Source organism: Bubalus bubalis, chromosome 15, assembly GCF_019923935.1.
Source record: "Bubalus bubalis isolate 160015118507 breed Murrah chromosome 15, NDDB_SH_1, whole genome shotgun sequence".
NCBI lineage: Eukaryota > Metazoa > Chordata > Mammalia > Artiodactyla > Bovidae > Bubalus > Bubalus bubalis.
The window spans coordinates 75365333-75380154 of record NC_059171.1 but is presented as its reverse complement, the minus strand read 5'-3'; the positions used below and the strand labels follow the sequence as shown (position 1 = coordinate 75380154).

Here is a 14822-nt window from a genome sequence, read left to right as displayed (position 1 = left end):
GCCCCTTGAGGTAAATACAATGATTCCTTTCCATTTCCGAGATTAAGACACAGGGGCTTTAAAAGAGTAAAGTGTTCCAAATTGCGCATCTAAAGAGTCCTGGAGCAGGGATGAAAAAGCGACTGCGGTAGCCGCACTCCAAAGGACCCTCATTGGTGCCTGCCTCCCAGGGCTCACCAGGAAGAGTCTCCCCTGCTTGCACCAGGCCTAGTCTGCGTGACCGCCAGCATACTGCAAAGCAACATCAGGGCAAAGAGGGGACCGCAGCTTCCACTTGAGTCTTGGGCGCTCTTTCTCTTGAACTGGAATAGGGGCGGGGCGAGCGGCAGCCATTACCTTGAGACCTGTTAGTGCAGCTGTTACCGCGAGACCTTCCGCGCGAGACTGTATCAGTCCAGGCTCCACCAACAGTCAGTCTGGCAGTGGTCCTCGCGGTAGAGAGTGTGATAAGATGCGATCAGTCACAGCCTTCTCCCCCGGCGCCCTCCAGCCCGGCAGGTGAGCTGGGGGCCTGGGGACAGGCTGGTGCAGTGTCCCGTAGCACCCCAGAGCCCTTGAAGGAGCAGCGGACCTCTCCCCTATCCCCACCTCTGCGACCTCATGACAATGGCGGACTCCATGGGTTGTGGTCCTTGGCAGCTGGAACATACTGACACTGCCATTAAGGTAAGAGCTTCAACCACCTTCAGCCTCTCTGTTCAAGTTTCAGAACTTGGTCCAGCTTAGCTGAGTTCTCTACCCCTAGGAAGTGGCCAGAGGTCAGGGTAAAGGTGCAAAGACATTGCACGTCATTACTTTGGGTCCGCTTCTGTGGTTGGGGCTATTCTCAAAGAAGAGCAGTTATGGTGAGCTGGGGATTAACCTGATTGGTATTTGCTACAACATGTGTTCCTGTTGATCTTGAACAAACGATTCTTTCCAGTTTAAATAAAAAGCCTGGATCCTGGGAGCCTGGCTCCCCAAATGATAATGGCTGGGCAGGGTCTGGGGACCGGGCCATATGGGCACTGCCAGCTGACATGTGCCTCCTCAGCTGAGCTTGGGCGCTGGCAGGAGGACCCAGACTGGGTGCTGGACTTGGGGTGATGGGGTGATGCAGGGATCCACTCCTCTTAGCCAGGACTTGGATCTCAGAGGGCAAAATTCAAGCCTTGGAACGTTGCCTTTCTTGTCAGAACAGAGAATAACAGGTTTTAGTGGAGATTTACAGGAACATCCTGACTTGTCCATGACCTGACCTCAAGAACAAAGGATCTGACACCCAAAATTTGCAACAACTAATCATACGCCTCTCTCACCTTTTCTATAATAACGTTTTGCTGAAAGCGTTTAAGGAGTTCAGTTTTTACAGCAAGAGCCGCCTGTCTCCTTGCAGTGTCCTGCAGTAAACCTTTCTCTGCTCCAAACTCCAACATTTTGGTGGTGTTTGGCCTCAGTGTGCCTGGGGCATAGGGGAAAAGTGATAGGTGCTCAGCCATGTCTGACTCTTGCAACCTCATAGACTGTAGGCCTCCAGGCTTCTCTGTCCATGGAATTCTCCAGTCAAGAATACTGGAGTGGGTTGCCATTCCTTTCTGTCGGGGATCTTCCTAACCCAGAGATCCAACAGAGGTCTCTTGCATTGCAGGCAGACTCTTTACTGTCTGAACCACCAGGGCATAAGGACTTCCATTCAATCACAGAATCACTTGCTTTGCGGGAAACCAACTGCTGCATCCTATGTACTGTCAGCAGTCTGGAGAGGCCCACTTGGCAAAGAGCTAAGGCCTCCTGCCAGGGGCCAGGAAAGATCTGAGGCCAGTCAGCCACCAAGGAATAAACTTGAAGGAGGACCCTACAGCCTTCAGATAACCGCACCCCCTCCAGGACTTGACTGCCACCTCATGGGATGTCTCAATGCTAGAATCACCTAGCTAAGTCTCTTCCAAATTCCTGACCCACAGAAAAATGAGAGGGAATAAAGTGTGCTGTTTTAAGCCATTTAGAAGTCTTAATAGTTGTTTATGCAGTCACAGGTAATGCAAATAGCCACTTTTTCCAAAACCCCTGTGACAAAGCACTGCTTTTAGAGTTTATAATAATAGTTCTTTAAAAATAAATATAAATATTTCTGTTACCTTTACAGTTTATAGACAGCTTCTTCATGCTCTTCTAATAGAGAAATCCATTCTCTTTGCTTTACAAGGTGCTGACTCATTTCAGGATAGTACAATTTCCAGTGGTTAACATTTTGCCTGATATTCAGCATAATATAGCAGGAAAATATGTGGGCACTGGAATCAGACAGACAGGATTATCTTAACTAGATAAAAATTCAGTTCGGTTCAGTCGCTCAGTCGTGTCCGACTCTTTGCAACCCCATGAATCGCAGCACGCCAGGCCTCCCTGTCCATCACCAACTCCCGGAGTTCACCCAAACTCATGTCCATTGATCCATCCAGCCATCTCATCCTCTGTCGTCCCCTTCTCCTCCTGCCCCCAATCCCTCCCAGCATCAGGGTGTTTTCCAATGAGTCAGCTCTTCGCATGAGGTGGCCAAAGTACTGAAGTTTCAGCTTTAGCATCATTCCTTCCAGAGAACACCCAGGACTGATCTCCTTTAGGATGGACTGGTTGTATCTCCTTGCAGTCCAAGGGACTCTAAGTTTAGAGTCTTCTCCAACACTACAATTCAAAAGCATCAATTCTTCGGCGCTCAGCTTTTTTCACAGTCCAACTCTCACATCCATGCATGACTACTGGAAAAACCATAGCCTTGACTAGACGGACCTTTGTTGGCAAAGTAATGTCTCTGCTTTTTAGTGTGCTATCTAGGTTGATCATAACTTTCCTTCCAAGGAGTAAGCATCTTTTAATTTCATGGCTGCAATCACCATCTGCAGTGATTTTGGAGCCCAGAAAAATAAAGTCTGACACTGTTTCCACTGTTTCCCCATCTATTTCCCATGAAATGATGGGACCAGATGCCATTATGCACAAGTAAATAAACATTTTTAAAGGCACAGTTCAATGAGTTTTGACAGGTGCTCTTCAATGTACCGAAAAACACCAGTAAAAATAAGGAGCACTTCTGTCACCTTAGAAAGTTCTCCATAACCCTTCTAAATTTAATCCTTACCACCCTAGAGGCAACCAGTGTTCCAATTTCAGTCACCAAAGGTTAGTTTTGCCTTTCTTGAATAATTGAATTTTACATTTGCATTGTATATGATAACTTTCACTTACTAGAATATTCTTAAAATTCATTCATGCTGCTGTGGATAACACTTTATACATTTTATTGCTAATCAGTATTTTGTTGGGGGCTTCCCATGTGGCTCAGTGGTAAAGTATTCACTTACCAATGCAGGAGACACAAGAAATGAGCGTTCGATCCCTGGAGTAGGAAATGGCAGCCAGCTGCAGTATTCCTGCCTGAAAACTTCCATGGACAGAGCAGCCTGGTGGGCTACAGTCCATGGGCTTGCAAAAGTCGGACATAACTGACCAACCAAACACATTTTGTTGAATTAATATATTAATATAATATAATACACTGTATTCTCTTCTCCTGTTGCAGGTTGTTTGCAGATTGGGGTTATTAAATTAAGCTCTCATAAAGATTTTGGATAAGTCTTTTCTAGACATATGTTTTCATTTATCTTGGGTAAAATATCTATGAATGAATTTGCTAAATCATAGGGGAGATATATAATTTTCTAAGAAATGGCCAAACCATTTTTCCAAAGCATTTGTATCACTGCATTCCCACCAGCAGTATATGAGGGTTCTGGTGGCATTCCATCCTAGCCAACATTTGGTGTTACTGTTTAAATTTTAGCTGTTATAGTAGATATGTAATGGTATTTCATTATGGCTTTAATTTGCCTTTACTTGATGACTAAGGATGTTAAGCTTTTTCTCAAGCTCATTGCCCATTTATATACTTTTTTTGTGAATTATCTGTTCAAGTCCTTTGTCTGTTTTTATAACTTTAAAAAAATTATTAATTTACAAGGATTATTTTATATTATGGACATGCGTCTTTTGTCAGATATAGGTACTGTGAATAATGTCTCTCAGTTGGCGGTTTGCCTTTTTCTTTTCTTAACAGGCTTGTTTTTGTTTAATGACTAGAGCTCTTTAATTTTTATAGTCTGATTTATTATTATTTTTTTCTTTTGGGTTTATTTTTGTGTTTTTTCTAAGAAATCTCAGCCATACTGAAGTTTGAATACATTCTTCTTTTACTTAAAGAAGATTAATAGTATTGACTTAGTCAATAGTATTACATGTCCATGATTCATCTTGAAATAATTTTTGTGTTTGATGAGGAAAGTATTGGATTTTTTCCTCCATTTGCTGCATAAAATTTTCTTTGTTAAGTTTTTGGCATGCATTTTTTAAAAATTAATTGATCCAAATGTACAAATGTATAGATTTATTTCTGGATTATCTAATTCTGTACTATTGATCTATTTTTATATCCTTAGGCCAATACTACACTGTATTGACTGCTGTAGCTTTACAGTAAATCAGAAATCAGATAGTTTAAGACTTCCAAGTTTTCTTTTATAATATTATTTTATTGTCTAGGTCTTTGAATTTTTATATACATTTTAGAATAAAAATTTCAATTTGTAAAAATCTTATGTAACTTTTATTGAATTATGCTTGTAAAGGAATTTATCCATGTCCTCTAAGTCATGGGATCTATGATCTTTTTAACATCGTCAAGATCTGTTGTTCTCTTCCCTTCCAGTGTTTCTTTGTATTTATCCTGCTTTAGGTTTGCTGGGCTTTAGAGGTCTATAGGTTGATATTTTCATCAAATTTGAGACATTTTGAGCATTATTTCTTGAAATATTTTTTTGATGTATTCTGTCTATACTCTCCTTTGGGAACTTCAATCTCGTGAATACTAGACAGTTTGTATTACTTCACTTGCTATTGAGGAACTTTTCTTTTTTTCAAGTTTCCCCTGAATTATTAAGATTGTATCACTTCTATTGATCTATCTCAAGTTCATTGATTCTTCCTCTGCCATCTCTAATATATCGTCATTAAATAAATTTTATTTATGTATTATAATATTCACTTTTAGAATTCAAATATTTTTATCTTTTTAATTATTATAGCTATCTTTTCCTTTATATCCTTGAATGTATTTATAATAACTGTTTTATAGTCCTTATTTGCTACTTCCAATGACTGGATCAGGTACCGACTTATTTTTCTATAAATTACAGATCAAATTTCCCTACTTCTTCACATATTTAACAATTTTTAAATATACACTGAACATTTTAAAAAATGCATTGTAGGAAGTCTGGATCATGTCTTTTTTGAAAGAGTGTTAAATCCTGCTTGAGGATTAAATTGCTGTTAGATTTTCTCAACTTTCCAGGCTTGGATTTTTCTTTTGTTTACGTTGTTAATGGCTGGTTTGTTTTCACTTTGTCTGTATCCTAGGGATTGATTCTGTGTCTAGGACTTGGTCATTACTCCTCAGTCTTGGCCTTTATGAGGTCTCAACTGAATCCCTGAGGTGCTCTCCACTCTGTGGAGTGGGAGGTCTCCCCACTCTGGCTGGGTTGAAATTCCCGTACCTACAGGTTCTCCATGATCTCTGCGGTGCTGGTGTGCAGCCACTGCTCTCTGCTAGACTCTGTGGAGTCTCACCTCATGCACATGCAGTGGGAATCCCCCAAACATATGTCTCAACTTCCCCTCCTTGCAGATCCCACCTCTCTCTGCTGAAGTTGGGAAAGTGCTTTAAAGCGCAGAATCAGACCAAACATGAGGTTTATTTTGTGTGATTTTCTTTCACTAAAGATCACAGTACAATGCTCCTTGATATCCAGTGCCTGAAAACTATTGCTTTATGTACATATGTATTGTAAGTTTTTATCATTGCTTGAAGTAGGAAGGTGAGTTTGTACTAGTTATTCCATCATGACCAGAGCCAGACTTGCTTTCAGTCTCTTGATGTTGCTGCTGTGTGACCTTGAGCAAGTTAATTCATCTTCTGTGTTTCCATTTGTTTATTTATAAATGAGGCTCATAATACTTAGACCGTAAGTTCAATGATAACAGCTATGCCATTTATTTTTCTTATTTCTGAACCTTTAATAACTAACACAGTGCACTCAACACACATTCATTATTTAACTGTATTCATGCATTCATTCATTCAAGAAACGTTACTAAGTGAATACATGCTTCACAGAAATGTTTTTAAGAATAAATTCAATCATTTATGTAATGTAATCAGTACCAAACTTGGCTCAGAATAAAAATCCAGGACATTATAGGTATCTAAAAGGTGTACTGACTGAAATTAATTATATTTCTAGGTCCTAGAGTTTACAGATATTCTACTTAAGAAAAAAATCAGTAGGATTTTAGGGGAAAAAAGCATGACCATGCCTCATTTAGAATTTCACTAGTTTACAAATGCCACTATTAATCTAAAAAGGCATGGAGTCAGCCCATCTTCACTGTTGATCCTGTATATGGAGCATCATAAGCTCTGTGCTCCCAGTGTGTTAAGCACCGCATTGATGGCTGACTGGCTGGTTGACCAGTGGGTATTAGGACTCTTGCCCTGCTAGGGTGAACAGGCTGGCTGAGCTTAGTTGGCTGAATCCCTGCAGCACTCCCCAAGGATGGAGTCACTGCCCACACTGATGAGTCTCTGCACTCAAATAACTTGCAAACAAGCCACGATTTCTGGCCCAGTGTGAACTACAACTGCAGTGGGGAAGCTGGGAGGGCAGGGAGCAGGAGGAAGCCGGATTTATGAAGCTCCAGGGTGATGTTCAAGGCTCTGTGCTCTGACAGCGCGATGACCACCTGATTAACAGTTCCTTTTCTGCATTCTGCTTTATTTTCCAAAGTGCTTTCTGCATCTGTGACCCCATTTGACCCTCACAACATCCCCCAAATGGATAAAGGGTATTATTACACGTCTACATTTTAAAGATATGGAAATAGAGCATGAGAGAGATAATATGATTTAGCCAAGGCCCCATAGCTAGAAAATGTGAGAGCTGGGTTTGGAATCCTTCTGGCAGAAGGCAAGTATTTGTTCCATGATTTAGAAATGACGGTTTTCCATCTCTTTAGCCAAATGGTGGTCATTTCAGCATGCGCTTGCAAAGTGGGATGGACGATTGGGATCCAGCAGTTCCTTCTGTCTCCGTACAGAGTCTTAGCACTTCAGAGCTCAACGAGACCTCATATACACATAGTCCCAGTCACCTTATTCTGTGATGCTGACATGGAATCTCAGGATGTTTCAGCCACTCAGTGAAGCTCAACAGCAAGTTCTGAGGGTGACCTGATACACCATTACTCATCTTTCCCTAACACCATGCTGTTTTTGCAAAAGCCTCTCTGGCCTCCGGCTTCGCGGAATCAAACGAAACAGGACAATGACAGCTTTGGGGCCTGGGTAGAGCTCTGGCCCTGACTCCACTCAGAGACCGTGGGTCAGTTTGATGGGTCGCCATCAAAGAGAGCCTTTATGAAGACGGTGCTTTGAGACACCCAATCAGTACCAATCAGTGCGTTTTTGTTAGTTTCTCCAAACTTAAGCTGAGTCAAGCTGTATTGATTAAAACCGGTTGGGAAATGAATTCCTGAGGCTGATCTATAAAGAAATTCAATCTGGAGATGGAGCAAACTGTCGTCAGGATTCCTTATTAGGCACTTCACACCAGGGGCTGAATAAAGCAAACAAACAGATACGCAACACAAAGGGCAAACTGTTTCAGGGGATGAAAATGACACCGTGGTTGGGGAATATCACATCTAATACCATAGGAACTGACCATTTCTTAATAACCAACAAATCGATCCCTCCCTAACAATGCTTCCAAGAAGCGAGAATAAGAAGGGACTATATTAACAAAGAGAGATGGAAATGAAATTAAGTCCCTAACACAGCCTTTTCAGTATCTCTAAGATAGGAGGGTGATCCTGTCAGAAACTGCATTCTACAAAGAATCCAGAATGGTTGCCTCATTTAATTAGGAGGAGAAAAGCGTGTGGGGAGAGAGGGAGTCTTCTGGGTAGGGGAGTGTAGCAAAGAGATCGAACCTTCTGTTTCAAAAGTTGCTTAGCAAAAGCAATTTTAATTGCTGCCTTTGTTATAACAGATTAAAGGTAGTTATGTCCTGGTGTACCTCACTTTAAGCAATCAATGTGTTCCTGAATAGTTATGGTGCAAATCAAATTTTGTAAATCAAATCCAATTTTAAATGCCCTCAGAGAGCTTGTTCTTTCCAGGAAATTTTTGGTGAATTCTTTGGTAAGACCTAAGACAATCCTCTTAATTTATTGGGTTGGTAAGTTTAATTTCTTTTAGATGATGATAAATGTTATTCCCTCTCCCATATTCAGAAGAGGGGACTGAAAATAGAATGGAAATAAAATGACTTAATGATGCGATATAGTAACTGATGGTATCTCCTATGGTAGGTTAATTTAGTAAATGGTGAGCTTACCTCTTGTATTTTCTATGAATAATGACTAGTATTTAACATCAGGACGATGAGACTGTAAGAAAAAATCAAAAAGGATTACTTGGAAGGAGTTTTAAGAAATATCTAATCCAACCTTCAAAACCGATTTATCTTTGCAGTATTCCAGAATAATGACTGTTTAGGCTCCGCTTGAATACTGTTAGAATGAGCTGTGATATTCATTGATAAATTTATTCATTAAATATTTATTGAGCGTTAACTATATGGGGGACAGGAAGAAAACTAGATATTGGCACCCACCTTCTTTAGAACTTAATTCACCTGGGAAGGCAGATATTCACTAAATGGTAACACAGTAATTGATACATTATTTGATAGACATTATGAAGATTAAATATAGGATGCTATGATAGTAGTCAGGGAAAACTGACCCAAGGAAATTGCATTTCATCTAAGACCCAGAAGATGAATAGGTGCTGAGACGAAGAAGAGCCAGCAGAGGACGCCATGTGTGGGATTGACACTATATGTGGGACTGTGGTTTGAGATAGTTATTCTGGCTGCTATGTGAAAAGTGGACTGGATCAGGGCAAGGATGGGAACAAATAGACCCACAGTCAGGGTAAAAGATGCTGGTGGCTTAGGCCAAGATGCTAAATGTGGGGCTGGAGACAAACAGATTGTCCTGAAAAATTATTGGGAACATGCTCAGTAGGACAGAGTGATTGTCTGTATATGGAGGTGCATGCATGCTTAGTCGTGCAGTCGTGTCTGACTTTGCGACCCCATGGACTGTAGCCCACCAGGCTCCTCTGTCCATGGGATTTCCCAGGCAAGAAACTGGAGTGGGTTGCTGTTTCCTTTTCCATGGTATATGGGGGTGTGTGAAAACTAAGAGTCAAGGATGATCTTGGCATATCTGAGTTGGGCAAATGGAAAGACAGTTATCCCGTCTACTGATATTGAGAGCATTAGCAGGGGAACAGATTAGGGAGAAGAGATTTGGTGCAAATAATTCTGGGCATGTTAAGTTAAAGGTGCCATCAGTGGAAATGTCCGGCAGGCAGTTTAGTAACTGAGTCTGGGACTTGACTTTCATGACTGTGGCACCCTGTAAGCACCTTGCAGCAATGCCAGCACACAGCAGCCCCCCAGGACTGGCTGGGGGTTCAAGGACACGGTTCCAATCTCTGGAGAAACAAAGTCCTAGACTGATAAACCAGGCCAGCAGCCAAAACTATAACTGGAACATAAGACCTAGACCTAGACAGGAATTAAATGGGGACTGTGGGGACCCAGGACATAGGAATGCAGGCGGGTTCAAGTATTAGTGTTCCTACTCAATATTTATGACTTGGGTCGTTGAGGTAATAAAAGCAGTAGCCAGGAAACTTTTTTTAAAAAAATGTGGACCATTTTTAAAGTCTTTATTGAATTTATTACAACATTGCTTCTATTCTGTGCTTTGGTTTATGACCCCAAGGAATGTAGAATCCCAACTCCCTGACAAGGGATCAAACCCACATTCCCTATACTGGGAAGCAAACTACTAGACCACTAATTGTCAAACTGCTGGTCCCAACTTCTGGACCACTAGGGAAGTCCCCAGGAGACTCTTTTGACCTCTGATGCCAACCAGCATTGTGGTAAGGGACAATATGCTCTCTGCTGCTGCTGCTAAGTTGCTTCAGTCGTTGCCGACTCTGTGTGACCCCATAGCCAGCAGCCCACCAGGCTCCACCGTCCCTGGGATTCTCCAGGCAAGAACACTAGAGTGGGTTGCCATTTCCTTCTCCAGTGCACGAAAGTGAAAAATGAAAGTGAAGTCTCTCAGTCATGTCCAACTCTTCACCACCCCATGGACTGCAGCCTACCAGGCTCCCCCATCCCTGGGATTTTCCAGGCAAGAGTACTGGAGTGGGTTGCCATTGCCTTCTCCAATATGCTCTCTAACTCATCAGTAATAAGCTTCACAAAATGTTTAAACCCCATTTGGTCACCATAGAGAAGCGTGGACTATACCAGGCAGGTGCAACATTTGACTGAAATTCTCATATATTGGTGCCTCTGTCTGGAGACATGAGAACTGTGAGATAGGATTGAATTCTGTCTTGTTTATCATCTGCTCAAATTCAGCTGTTTATGTCTTGATACATCTTCGGATAACCTTATCTCCTTCCTCTGGGTTCTTGATATAGCAAAATCCAAGTCAACAGCTCATCAGAAAGGAACCTTGGTACATTGGTCCCTGTCTTCCAGTTGCATATGACAGAGCTCCACCTAAAACAAGTTTAAGCATTTGACTGGGGTCAGGAATAGACCCATTGACACAAGCCAGGCACATGAGGGAAGTAGTCCATGGCCACTGTTGGAGAAAAGCAGGCAGAGACTAGCAGCCCAATGCTACTTGCCAGAAGAAACAGGGAACCAGCATCTCAGCGTCCCAGAAATGCAGTTCCTTTTGTGCTTTGGAAGGCCCCATAGGCCAGTTGTGGTTGTCCTCTGCACACGGTTCTCCATGAAGGATGCAAAGAATGATATCCCTCGTAGAGAAGCCGGCACTAAAGTCAAGTTCCTCTATGTGTCGTGTTTCCCTCTTCCTTTCTGCTGCTTGTCTTTTATCACATCTTACCAGAGCTATTTCTGTCTATGGGGAGTTAGCAGGAAGATCACATATTGCACAGAGAGCGGGGTGTTAAATTTATGCAAAGGCAAGGAATGTGTTATGGCAAAAATTATTTATTGCATGGCGTCTCCCTTGAGGGTTAGTCTCTTGTGAGAGTTTTAAGGACGGCAGCTCTATATTTGTCGCATGGCAGAGCCACACTCCTGCCTGCCTCCTGCTGTCGGTGCCAAAAGCATTTATGTAAAGTCGTGATGCAAAGCTGCCACCTTTAGGAGGCACAAAATGGCCCAACACAGAGCGTCTTGCCTTGTAGCCATTTGTGTTCTGAGAGGGGTGAGTCCGCCACCAGTGAGAAGGAGGAAGGAGCAGAAAGTGCTGGATGTCCTGGAATTGGGCCATATCATGGCAAGACAGCTTGTTTAGCTAGCAGGACCATTTATGTAGCTCAGGGCATTTTAGAGACGCCATGCTGTGGTTCAGCGTCAAGAATCCATCAGACCTAAAGCTGGATCCTGTTTCTGCCATTTACTAGCTATGGATCTCAGGAGGAGTTAGCTGGCATCTCTGAGCCTTCATCTTCTTGCCTATAAAATAGGGACATTAATAGACATTTGCATTGTGTTGTGTGGAGTAAGTGAAATAAAATATATGTTCAATGGTAAATGCTACCAGTTTTCTCCTTTAAAAAAATTTTTTTTGTTTAGTTTTTGCTTTTTATTTTTTGGTGTGTGGGATCTTAGTCCCCCTAACCAGGGATCAAAACCACACCCCCTGCATTGGAAGGAAGTCTTAACCACTGGACCACCAGGGGATTCCTTCTCCTTTCTTTTTATGAAATTAAGTGTCAGTTCAGTATTTTTCTGAGAGGCTTTATTCCCTGAATCTCACAGGTGGTGTTCTCTAGTATAAAAATGACAAATGCTTGCAAAGCCTAGCACAGCTTCCTTATTTTCTTTTAGCAGACACTGCTTATTGATTATGCCTCGCTTTGCTGAGAACCCCTCAGGATCCTTCTGAACATAACCCTCAAGGGTCATTTATTAAAAAATAAAAAAAGTCAGAGTTAACATAGAAAGTAAAATATTTTTTCCATCTGTGATCCAGAGCTTGTCCATAAATGACTTTGTTGATTATTGCACCCAGTATGCACAGATGGTTTGTAATGTACATTAAATGTGCAAATGGACCTCCAGGTGCGTGGAGGACATGGTGCTTCTGAGAGATGTGCCAACATATTCTTATTCTTGCTTCACATGTTGAATCATAGAATTTCTATGTCACCTTTGGACATTTGTGCCCCACAGCATATGTTCTTGAGACTAGAGAGGTGTCAGCACTTCCTCAGCTTCTTATACATATCTAGAGAGTAGAGATAACAGGGAGGCAACATGTACATCAGAGGTTAAGAGCGGAGCTTCAGAGTCGGACAGTCCCTGCCACATACCAGCTATGTAAATTTGGTTAAGTGAGTCAAAGTTTCCAAGCTGCGATTTCCCCATCTGTACTTTTGTAAATGAGTATCAGTAATACCTGTCCCCAAGGCTTTGTGAGGATTAAAAGAGATAATGCTGGTAAAGAGTGGAGCCGAGGTTCAGGTTTATATTCACCAGTCATTATCGTCATCATTATTAATATTAACTGAAATATATTTAGGAGAGCCCAAGATGTTCAAAATCATGTCATAAAAGAACAGAAAAAGAATGGGAAATTGAAAAAGCTGGGGAAGTCCAGGAACAGATGGTCTATATACTGCATAATGGAATACTATTCACCAATCAACAATCTGCACATCTGTGCTACGACAGAGATGCCCCTCACTGTGATATTTGACTTTTAATAAGAAATATGTGTTTGGTCATCATCTCCTGGCACAGAGCTACTAAAACCATTGGAATTTCCTGTGATAAGAACAGTAAAGATAATCTTCTGTTGTGTTATTATGGTGACTTGTGGAAAGCCCTTAGGTAACCTAGGTAGTTGGGGGTGGGGGGATGGGGAGGTGGAGCTGGCTAATTAGAAGGTTAGAACTTCTTGATTAGAGGGTTGAAACTTTCAGTCACCCTTCATACCCACCCTCACCCAGCCTTGGGGAAGGGAGAGAGATGGAGACTGAATCAATCACCAACAGCCAATGATTTCATCAACCACGTCTATGTAATAAAGCCTCCCTGAAATCCCAAATGACTGGGTTCAGAGAGCTTCAGGGTTGGTGAACACACAGAGATGTGGGGAGAATGTCACACCTGGAGAAGGTGTGGGAGTTCCATGCCCTTTCCCTGTACTTTGCCCTCTGCATCTCTTCCATCTGACTGTTCTTGAGTTACATCCTTTTGTAATAAACCAGTAATCTAGTAAGTAGAATGTTTCTCTGAGTTCTGTTGAGTTGCTTTAGCAAATTAATTGAACACAATGAGAGGATCTAGATGGGTACATCTGTTTTATAGCCAGATTTGTCAGAGGCACAAGTAATAAACGGGATTTGCTAGTGGGGACTGAAGTTGGACAAAGAGGTGTCAGTCTGGAATTAAATGAACCCTTAACCTGTGGAATCTGGTGCTATCTTCTGGTAGGTAGTGTCAGAATTGAGTTGAGTCATATCATGGTATCATGAGAATTGCTTGGAATTGATACCAGAACCTAGTCAGTTCAGTTCAGTTCAGTTCAGTCGCTCAGTCGTGTCCGACTCTTTGTGACCCCATGAATTGCAGCACGCCAGGCCTCCCTATCCATCACCAACTCCCAGAGTTCACTCAGACTCAAGTCCATCGAGTCAGTGACAGTGACGCCATCCAGCCATCTCATCCTCTGTCGTCCCCTTCTCCTCCTGCCTCCAATCCCTCCCAGCAGCAGAGTCTTTTCCAATGAGTCAACTCTTCGCATGAGGTGGCCAAAGTACTGGAGTTTCAGCTTTATCCTCAAATTTTCTAAAAGGTCAGGTTTGACCATATAGTTGATTGTATTATGGTTTTCAAATATTGGCTACCCTCTCCATGTAAGTATCACATCTCTCAGCTTCTTTAATAATTGACTGGGCCATATGACTGACTTTGACCAATTAAACATGAAAGTGATGATTGCCATGATTAAGCTTTAAGAATCTGCATTAAAATGTCTCATTGGCCCCAACCAACATGGAGAATGCTCCTTCAGCCTGTGCCCTGAAACAAGGAAGGTTAACGAGCAGAGACTGAGCCCACCTGGAGCTGACAGGTACATGAGCAAGAAAACACTTGCTGTTGTGAGCCATTGACATCTAGATGTCATTTATTACTGTAGCATAAATTAACAAGGTCCAGGCATTTTCTTTTTAGTCTTACGGGGTATAGTTTCATGCCACTGGGTAGAAGATGAAACATTTCCTTTCAATAACCTTCTGTCAGTAAAATCTGTCTAAAAGTAGGGAGGACTGAGACTTCCCTGGCTGTCCACTGGTTAAGACTTCACCTTCCAACGCAGGGGTGCAGGTTTGATCCCTGGTCAGGGAACTAAGATCCCACATGCCTCTGGCCAAAAAACCCAAACATGAAAAACAGAAGCAATATTGTAGCAAATTCAATAAAGACTTTAAAAATGGTCCACATTAAAAAAAAAAATCTTAAAAAATGAAAGTGAGAAGACTGCCTTGATTCTTAACAACGGAAGAATTCAAACAAAGTTGAATAATTACTTGTTTCCAGTATTATACAGAATTGTAGCAAAGAGACTTCTGAAGGTCAAAAGTTCTTGGT

At 41.9% G+C, this 14822-nt stretch overlaps 1 long non-coding RNA gene across 1 annotated transcript in view; it reads left to right on the top strand.

Annotated features, from left to right (window-relative positions):
• The first annotated feature begins 393 nt into the window (after positions 1-393).
• LOC112579227 overlaps positions 394-14822 on the top strand; it is a 52750-nt gene continuing 38321 nt past the window's right edge. Inside the window, exon 1 of the long non-coding RNA XR_003103728.2 lies at positions 394-666. This is a non-coding gene — a long non-coding RNA (uncharacterized LOC112579227). The remainder of the gene's footprint in view (positions 667-14822) is intronic.